Source organism: Rhinoderma darwinii, chromosome 3 (genome assembly GCF_050947455.1).
Source record: "Rhinoderma darwinii isolate aRhiDar2 chromosome 3, aRhiDar2.hap1, whole genome shotgun sequence".
NCBI classification, from domain to species: Eukaryota; Metazoa; Chordata; class Amphibia; order Anura; family Rhinodermatidae; genus Rhinoderma; species Rhinoderma darwinii.
The window spans coordinates 8,546,497-8,555,250 of record NC_134689.1 but is presented as its reverse complement, the minus strand read 5'-3'; the positions used below and the strand labels follow the sequence as shown (position 1 = coordinate 8,555,250).

Sequence of the window (8,754 nt, the reverse complement as noted above, 5' to 3'; positions counted from 1 at the left end):
TACAGGGGGAGGGAGAGGAGTATATACCGGGAAGGAGGGATAGGAGGATATACCGGGTAGGAGGGATAGGAGGATATACCGGGTAGGAGGGATAGGAGGATATACCGGGTAGGAGGGATAGGAGTATATACTGGGTAGGAGGGATAGTAGTATATACAGGGAAGGAGGGAGAGGAGGATATACAGGGAGTAGGGATAGGAGGATATACCGGGAGGAGGGAGAGTAGGATATACAGGGAGGAGGGAGAGTAGGATATACAGGGAGGAGGGAGAGTAGGATATACAGGGAAGAGGGAGAGTAGGATATACAGGGAGGAGGGAGAGTAGGATATACAGGGAGGAGGGAGAGTAGGATATACAGGGAAGAGGGAGAGGATGATATACAGGGAAGGAGGAATAGGATGATATACAGGGAAGGAGGAATAGGAGGATATACAGGGAAGGAGGAATAGGAGGATATACAGGGAGGAGGGAGAGTAGGATATACAGGAAGGAGGGAGAGGAGGATATACAGGGAGGAGGGAGAGTAGGATATACAGGGAAGGAGGAATAGGAGGATATACAGGGAGGAGGGAGAGGAGGATATACCGGGAGGAGGGCGAGGAGTATATACAGGGAGGAGAGAGAGGAGGATATACAGGGAGGAGAGAGAGGAGGATATACAGGGAGGAGGGAGAGGAGGATATACAGGGAGGAGGGAGAGGAGGATATACCGGGAGGGGGGAGAGGAGGATTTACCGGGAGGTGGTTGAGGAGGATATACAGGGAAGGAGGGAGAGGAGGATATACAGGGGGGAGGGACAGAGCAGCAGGGGGAGGGACACATTGCAGGGCGGGTTGTGGAGAGTAGCCGCGGGCAGGGAGGGGGAGATGCAGCTGCTAGGAGTCGGGGGATGCAGTGAGAGAAGCAGGCAGAGCTGTGTGCGCTCAGGACCGGAGAGGAGACATTGGATTTCCCGGTGTTGCGCTTCCCTGTGACCGGCAGGAGCCCCGCACTTCCCGGATCTGCAACTCTCGTGCTCCCGCGTCCTCTCTGCAGATTTTCCCAGGATTTGTGCTCCCGTCTCCGGCATGTTTTGCTCTTCCAGTCCCTGATTCTTCTCCTGCTAGTCCCGGACTCTTTGTGTTTCCTGTCCAGCTCTCCGTGGTGCTGAAACCGGGACCGATCTGCGACATTCCGGGGCCAAGCATGCGATCCTGGAGCTGAGGGTCCACAGCTGCGACCACATCCGGAAGGGGAGCCCCGGCGACAGTAAGGAGAGCTCCGAGGCTGAGGGAGATACACAGGCCGGGAGATACAGCCCTCCAGCCTGGCCTGGCAATCACAGGCATCGTTATCTGAGCGGACAGCTCCTCAGGATCTAGAAGGACACACCAAGCGACGTCCCTGCGCCCCGAACAACGCGGCTTCCTGGAGAACTCAAGATCTTCTTCACTGTAGTTGACCTGGAGAACATCTTCTTGTGTCCCTCCCAAACACATCTCATCTTAAGAAGCCCCATCTACAACCATAGACCCTCATCCTCACATGACCCATCTATAGACCCTCATTTACAGATAACCCATCTATAGACCCTCATCTACTGATAACCCAACTATAGACCTTCATCTACTGATAACTATAGACCCTCATCTACTGATAACCCAACTATAGACCCTCAACTATAGACCCTCATCTTCACATGACCCATCTATAGACCCTCATCTAATGATAACCCATCTATAGACCCTCATCTACTGATAAACCAATTATAGACCCTCATCTACTGATAACCCAAATATAGACCCTCATCTACTGATAACTCAACTGTAGACCCTCATCTTTACATGACCCATCTATGATAACTCAACGATAGACCCTCATCTATTGATAACTATAGACCCACCATCTCCTGATAACTGAACTATAGACCCTCGTCTTAGGATGACCCAACTATAGACCCTCGTCTTAGGATGACCCAACTATAGACCCTCATCTAGTGATAACTCAACTATAGACCGTCATTTACTGATAACTGAACCATAGACCCTCATCTTTAGATGACCCAACTATAGACCCTCATCTACTGATAACTCAACTATAGACCCTCGTCTACACACCACTCATCTACAGACCACTTCATCTATAGACCCCTTATCTACGGATAAGACAACTACAGACCCTCATCTATTGATAACTATAGACCATTATCTACTAATAAATTAACTATAGACCCTTATCTACACACCACTCATCTACAGACTACTTCCTCTATAGACCACTCATCTACAGATAAGTCAACTAAAGACACCTCATTTACGAATAACTCAATTGAAGACCCTGATCTTCCAATAAGTCAACTATAGACCTCTCATCTACACACAACTCATCCTGATAAACTCCTCATCTTCATACTAGACTTCTATAGACCAGTTCATGTATGGACCCCTAATCTACAAATAACTCATCTATAGACCCCTCATCTACAGATATCTATAGACCCCTTGTCTACAGGTAACCTAACTACATACCCCTCATCTACTGATGACACAACTCTAGACCCCTTATTTATAGATAACTATAGATCCTCATCTACTCAACACTTATCTACAGACCCTTCATCTAAAGACCCCTTTTCTATAGACCACTCAACTAGAGACCTTTAATGTAAAGACAGGTCCCTCATCTATTGACTAATCATCTAAAGTTCAGTCTTCTTTACTTGACCCCTCAAGACCATCATCTACAGATCAATTCACTCTAAACCCCTTTACTGACCATTCATCTACGGAACCCTCATCTGTAGACCTCCTCTCTATAGACCACTCAACTATAAACTCTTATCTACAGACATCCTTACGTATAGACCACACCACTATAGACCCATCATCTATGTCCTTTAGATGTGCAGAACTTTTATTAAGAATCAACATCTACAAACCACTCAATTAGAGACCCCTTTTCTACAAAATACTGAGCCACAGAGATCTACCCATCATCTTAGATCAACCTATCTACAGACCATCATCTGAAGGTCCTTCTGTTAAAGTCCTTTTATCTACAGACCCCTCATTTACAGATCCCGCAACTCTACCCCCTATTAGTAATTGATCCATTAACCCCTTCGTCTGTAGGACAATTCCTAATGTCCTTCATGTGAGATCCTTACATCTGGATGGACAACTATACCTCCAAGTTTGATATCATATCAAGTTGTTAAGACCCCTCCTGTCATCCAAAAATAGTCCACAGGGTCAGAAGCCTCACGTGAAGGATCTGGAAGACCCACAACCTTATCATTAGGAGCATCACATCTATGAAATTCCTACAGTCCTGCTCCATTGAGCCTCACCTCCTTGCATAGGTCTATATTTACATTGAGGTCTTCTAAGATGTCTCATCGTTGAGTTTGAAGCTCCTGAACCAAGACCATAGGGACAAGTCCCTAAACACTTAACACCAGGAGCAGCGATAGCGTGTGTTTCATCACTGGTATTCCTATCATTTCCTTTCGGATCCTCGAGAACTTCATCCAAGGACAAGAACGTCAACCCCTTGAGATGGAAAAGGCTCTCCAGAAAGACTTATCTACCTAACGTTTGGAATAGGATGGTCTTGGGAACTCTTTTCAGCTCTGCTACATAAGGTAGGCTGAGGCTTTCACATATTATATGCTGGTTATCTGGAGGATGGTTGGTTTCATTCATAAAATTCTTGGGGAGGGGACATGGTGACTAATATGTAGAGCTTTTCCTTTGTGTTACCCGTTTTCCCTATATTTGCCTTCGATAAGCCCTTTCCCCAGTAACACCTGCTACTCCTTTGTACAGCTGTAGCAGTGAGTTATTCCTACGCATAAACAATGCACCCTCAAATAGTCAAATGACAAATTCAGCTCTGCTACATCTCTATACTACAAATCACAATACTCACCTATCACATGGAACATCATCATTCCAGAGCATCTGGGTTGCTATAGGGGGGTGTGGGGGGAGGGGGGGGGTCTAGATCTTCTCAAGTATTTATTGTGATGAGTGATGGATCCGGTCATAGACAACATGTCCTTGTTATATAGGTGTAGTTAAGCTGGGCTTGTCTAATGTAGTGGTAATGAGTTTGTAATTTGGCACAACCCATGGTTTTTCATAATTGTGTTCTCTTCATTTTATGTAGAATTTCAAGTCAATTTACTATTTTATCCTATCTGAGGGATTTGTCAGGATAAAGACCCAAAAGAGTTAAATGACTAATTCAGCTCTGCTACATCTTGATTGCTCATTGGTGTCTACAGCATCGGTCATTACATTACTAGGGGCTGCTGTACGGTGTTGATCTTGTTAAATGGCTCCATGGTAAATATTTGGTTGTTTTATGATATCGTATAGACCTCCGTGATGCGTAGCGTCATTACGTTAGTCTGATGACTGTGAGAATATTGTATATATGGTGGGATAGGAAATATAGATTTCAATGTAACTCAATGATGAGCACCGCCCGTTAAATCGGCTACATCAATTAAAATAATAGGGTATCGTTCATGGGGTGGCGTTGAGATTTTAAGGGGTTAAAAGGATCATCTGCTTTGGACAATCCCCTTTTGTTAGAAGGGTTCCCCAATAATAGGCTGATCACAGAGCATTTCACTGCTGGGACCCTCAGCGATCATCTAAGAGGGAATCTGGCAGCAAGTGTTTAATTTCCCTGCAGCGCCACCACATGAGAAATCGAGCATTACACCATTTCCATCAAAATCGATGGACTGTCAAAATGTATTGACGTGTTGGGTCCTCCAGCATAAGAGACACTCTTTGTACCTGCTTTGCTCTATGGCTAAAAGTTTAGGGTCCTGAAAGGGGGTAGCCCTCCCCATCTATTATAGAAGAATGTCAACTAGGGTATCTAAAAAAACCAAAGAGTTTTCTAAACCAGACAACCCTTTTAAAGGGGTCCACCCAGTTTTAAATAAACAAAGCTCAATCTGAAACATATCCTTACCTAGTCCTGATAACAGCTGAATGTTTGCTACAATGTATCAGCGCAGGTAAGAGCTATCAGCCTGGAGTCCAGAGATTTGTGCTGCTGCTGTGTTTAGCTCACAGAGGATTGGATTCATTGTAACAAACTGAAGTTGCGTGGTCAGGATGGGTTTTCGGTCTCTAAATGTAAGAAAAAGAAAAATCTTTCTATTCACTGACAGTGAGCAGAGCTCTTGAAAATAGTGAGGAATTGAAACACAAAGTGTATTAGAAAGTCAAAGAACTGGACGAGCCCTGAAACAGTGATTTGAAAGAGGGGTGAGAGAATTGTACAATATGAAGGAAGTCTAAAAGATGGTTGAGTATACAGATGTAGCATACCCTGTAGTATATACATACGGTATATATGGGTGTATATATCTATATATAGGAACGGAGTTTAACATTTGTCGTACATTGTTATAATGCAGTCGAGTCACCTACACCCATCGTCAATAACAGTTTGACATCACCATGAGTTGTGCAAAATGACAAACTCAGCTCTGCTACATCTGTACCTGACATCAATTGACTGTGGCTGAATTATAAGCCTTTATATAAAGTGCTCTGACCAATAGGAAGACTCGGTCATTATGGACAGTTATTTATGGTGAAACGCATCATGTCAAGGTTGAGAGTTGCATTAGTAGAGCGTCTCCTGGAGAAGATGACATGGTTACAGACGAGGGGGATAAGACCCCTGCCCATCACATCAACCTTCATACAAACCCCAGAGACAACCCAACATAGCAGAGCCGACATAGCAGAACCGCATTGAGGGCTAATGATGAAGACCAGATATTCTCCAGATATACTACTACTGTATCCATGTGTATGTACCAATATATCACTATACAATGATGTGGACTATTCATTAGACAATCTAAACGCCTGTAGTGGGTTAATTTAAAGGGACAGGCAATCTCTATAAGTTGAAATATACTCTATGTTTTTAGAACAATCATAATATGTTTACTTATGTGGGAAAATAAAAAGCAAAACCTGTAATATATCAACATTTATATATTTTGTTAAAATTTTTATTCTTGTACATAGGGGCAGTATTATAGTAGTTATATTCTTGTATATAGGAGGCAGTATTATAGTAGTTATATTCTTGTATATAGGGGCAGTATTATAGTAGTTATATTCTTGTATATAGGAGCAGTATTATAGTAGTTATATTCTTGTATATAGGGGCAGTATTATAGTAGTTATATTCTTGTATATAGGAGCAGTATTATAGTAGCTATATTCTTGTATATAGGGGAAGTATTATAGTAGTTATATTCTTGTACATAGGGGGCAGTATTATAGTAGTTATATTCTTGTATATAGGGGCAGTATTATAGTAGTTATATTCTTGTATATAGGGGCAGTATTATAGTAGTTATATTCTTGTATATAGGGGCAGTATTATAGTAGTTATATTCTCGTACATAGGGGGCAGTATTATAGTAGTTATATTCTTGTATATAGGGGTCAGTATTATAGTAGTTATATTCTTGTATATAGGGGCAGTATTATAGTAGTTATATTCTTGTATATAGGGGCAGTATTATAGTAGTTATAGTCTTGTATATAGGAGCAGTATTATAGTAGTTATATTATTGTATATAGGAGCTGTATTATAGTAGTTATATTCTTGTATATAGGAGCAGTATTATAGTAGTTATATTCCTGTATATAGGGGGCAGTATTATAGTAGTTATATTCTTGTATATAGGGGGCAGTATTATAGTAGTTATATTCTTGTATATAGGGGCTGTATTATAGTAGTTATATTCTTGTATATAGGAGCAGTATTATAGTAGTTATATTCTTGTATATAGGAGCAATATTATAGTAGTTATATTCTTGTATATAGGGGGCAGTATTATAGTAGTTATATTCTTGTATATAGGAGCACTATTATATTAGTTATATTCTTGTATATAGGAGGCAGTATTATAGTAGTTATATTCTTGTATATAGGGGCAGTATTATAGTAGTTATATTCCTGTATATAGGGGCAGTATTATAGTAGTTATATTCTCGTACATAGGGGGCAGTATTCTAGTAGTTATATTCTTGTATATAGGAGCAGTATTATAGTAGTTATATTCTTGTATATAGGGGCAGTATTATAGTAGTTATATTCTTGTATATAGGGGGCAGTATTATAGTAGTTATATTCTTGTATATAGGGGCAGTATTATAGTAGTTATATTCTTGTATATAGAGGCAGTATTATAGTAGTTATATTCTTGTATATAGGGGCAGTATTATAGTAGTTATATTCTTGTATATAGGGGCAGTATTATAGTAGTTATATTCTTGTATATAGGGGCAGTATTCTAGTAGTTATATTCTTGTATATAGGAGCAGTATTATAGTAGTTATATTCTTGTATATATGGAGCAGTATTATAGTAGTTATATTTTTGTATATAGGGGCAGTATTATAGTAGTTATATTCTTGTATATATGGAGCAGTATTATAGTAGTTATATTCTTGTATACAGGGGGCAGTATTATAGTAGTTATATTCTTGTATATAGGGGGCAGTATTATAGTAGTTATATTCTTGTATATAGGGGCAGTATTATAGTAGTTATATTCTTGTATATAGGGGCAGTATTATAGTAGTTATATTCTTGTATATAGGGGGCAGTATTATAGTAGTCATATTCTTGTATATAGGGGGCAGTATTATAGTAGTTATAGTCTTGTATATAGGAGCAGTATTATAGTAGTTATATTCTTGTATATAGGGGCATATTACAGTAGTTATATTCTTGTATATAGCGGCAGTATTATAGTAGTTATATTCTTGTATATAGGAGGCAGTAGTATAGTAGTTATATTCTTGTATATAGGGGCAGTATTATAGTAGTTATACTCTTGTATATAGGGGGCAGTATTATAGTAGTTATATTCTTGTATATAGGAGCAGTATTATAGTAGTTATATTCTTGTATATAGGGACAGTATTATAGTAGTTATATTTTTGTATATAGGGGCAGTATTATAGTAGTTATATTCTTGTATATAGGGGCAGTATTATAGTAGTTATATTCTTGTATATAGGGGCAGTATTATAGTAGTTATATTCTTGTATATAGTGAGCAGTATTATAGTAGTTATATTCTTGTATATAGGGGGCAGTATTATAGTAGTTATATTCTTGTATATAGGGGGCAGTATTATAGTAGTTATATTCTTGTATATAGGGGCAGTATTATAGTAGTTATATTCTTGTATATAGCGGCAGTATTATAGTAGTTATATTCTTGTATATAGGGGCAGTATTATAGTAGTTATATTCTTGTATATAGCGGCAGTATTATAGTAGTTATATTCTGGTATATAGGCGGCAGTATTATAGTAGTTATATTCTTGTATATAGGGAGCAGTATTATAGTAGTTATATTCTTGTATATAGGGGGCAGTATTATAGTAGTTATATTATTGTATATAGGAGGCAGTATTATAGTAGTTATATTATTGTATATAGGAGCAGTATTATAGTAGTTATATCCTTGTATATAGGGGCAGTATTATAGTAGTTATATTCTTGTATATAGGGGCAGTATTATAGTAGTTATATTCCTGTATATAGGAGCAGTATTATAGTAGTTATATTCTTGTATATAGGAGGCAGTATTATAGTAGTTATATTATTGTATATAGGAGCAGTATTATAGTAGTTATATCCTTGTATATAGGGGCAGTATTATAGTAGTTATATTCTTGTATATAGGGGGCAGTATTATAGTAGT

General features: G+C 39.3%; 1 protein-coding gene across 1 annotated transcript in view; it reads left to right on the top strand.

Moving 5' to 3' along the window:
• Nucleotides 1–864: 864 nt before the first annotated feature.
• Nucleotides 865–8,754, top strand: part of LARGE1 (LARGE xylosyl- and glucuronyltransferase 1) — a 394,217-nt gene continuing 386,327 nt past the window's right edge. Inside the window, exon 1 of the mRNA XM_075855826.1 lies at nt 865–3,625. The gene's annotated coding sequence lies outside the window, so the exon portion shown is untranslated. The remainder of the gene's footprint in view (nt 3,626–8,754) is intronic.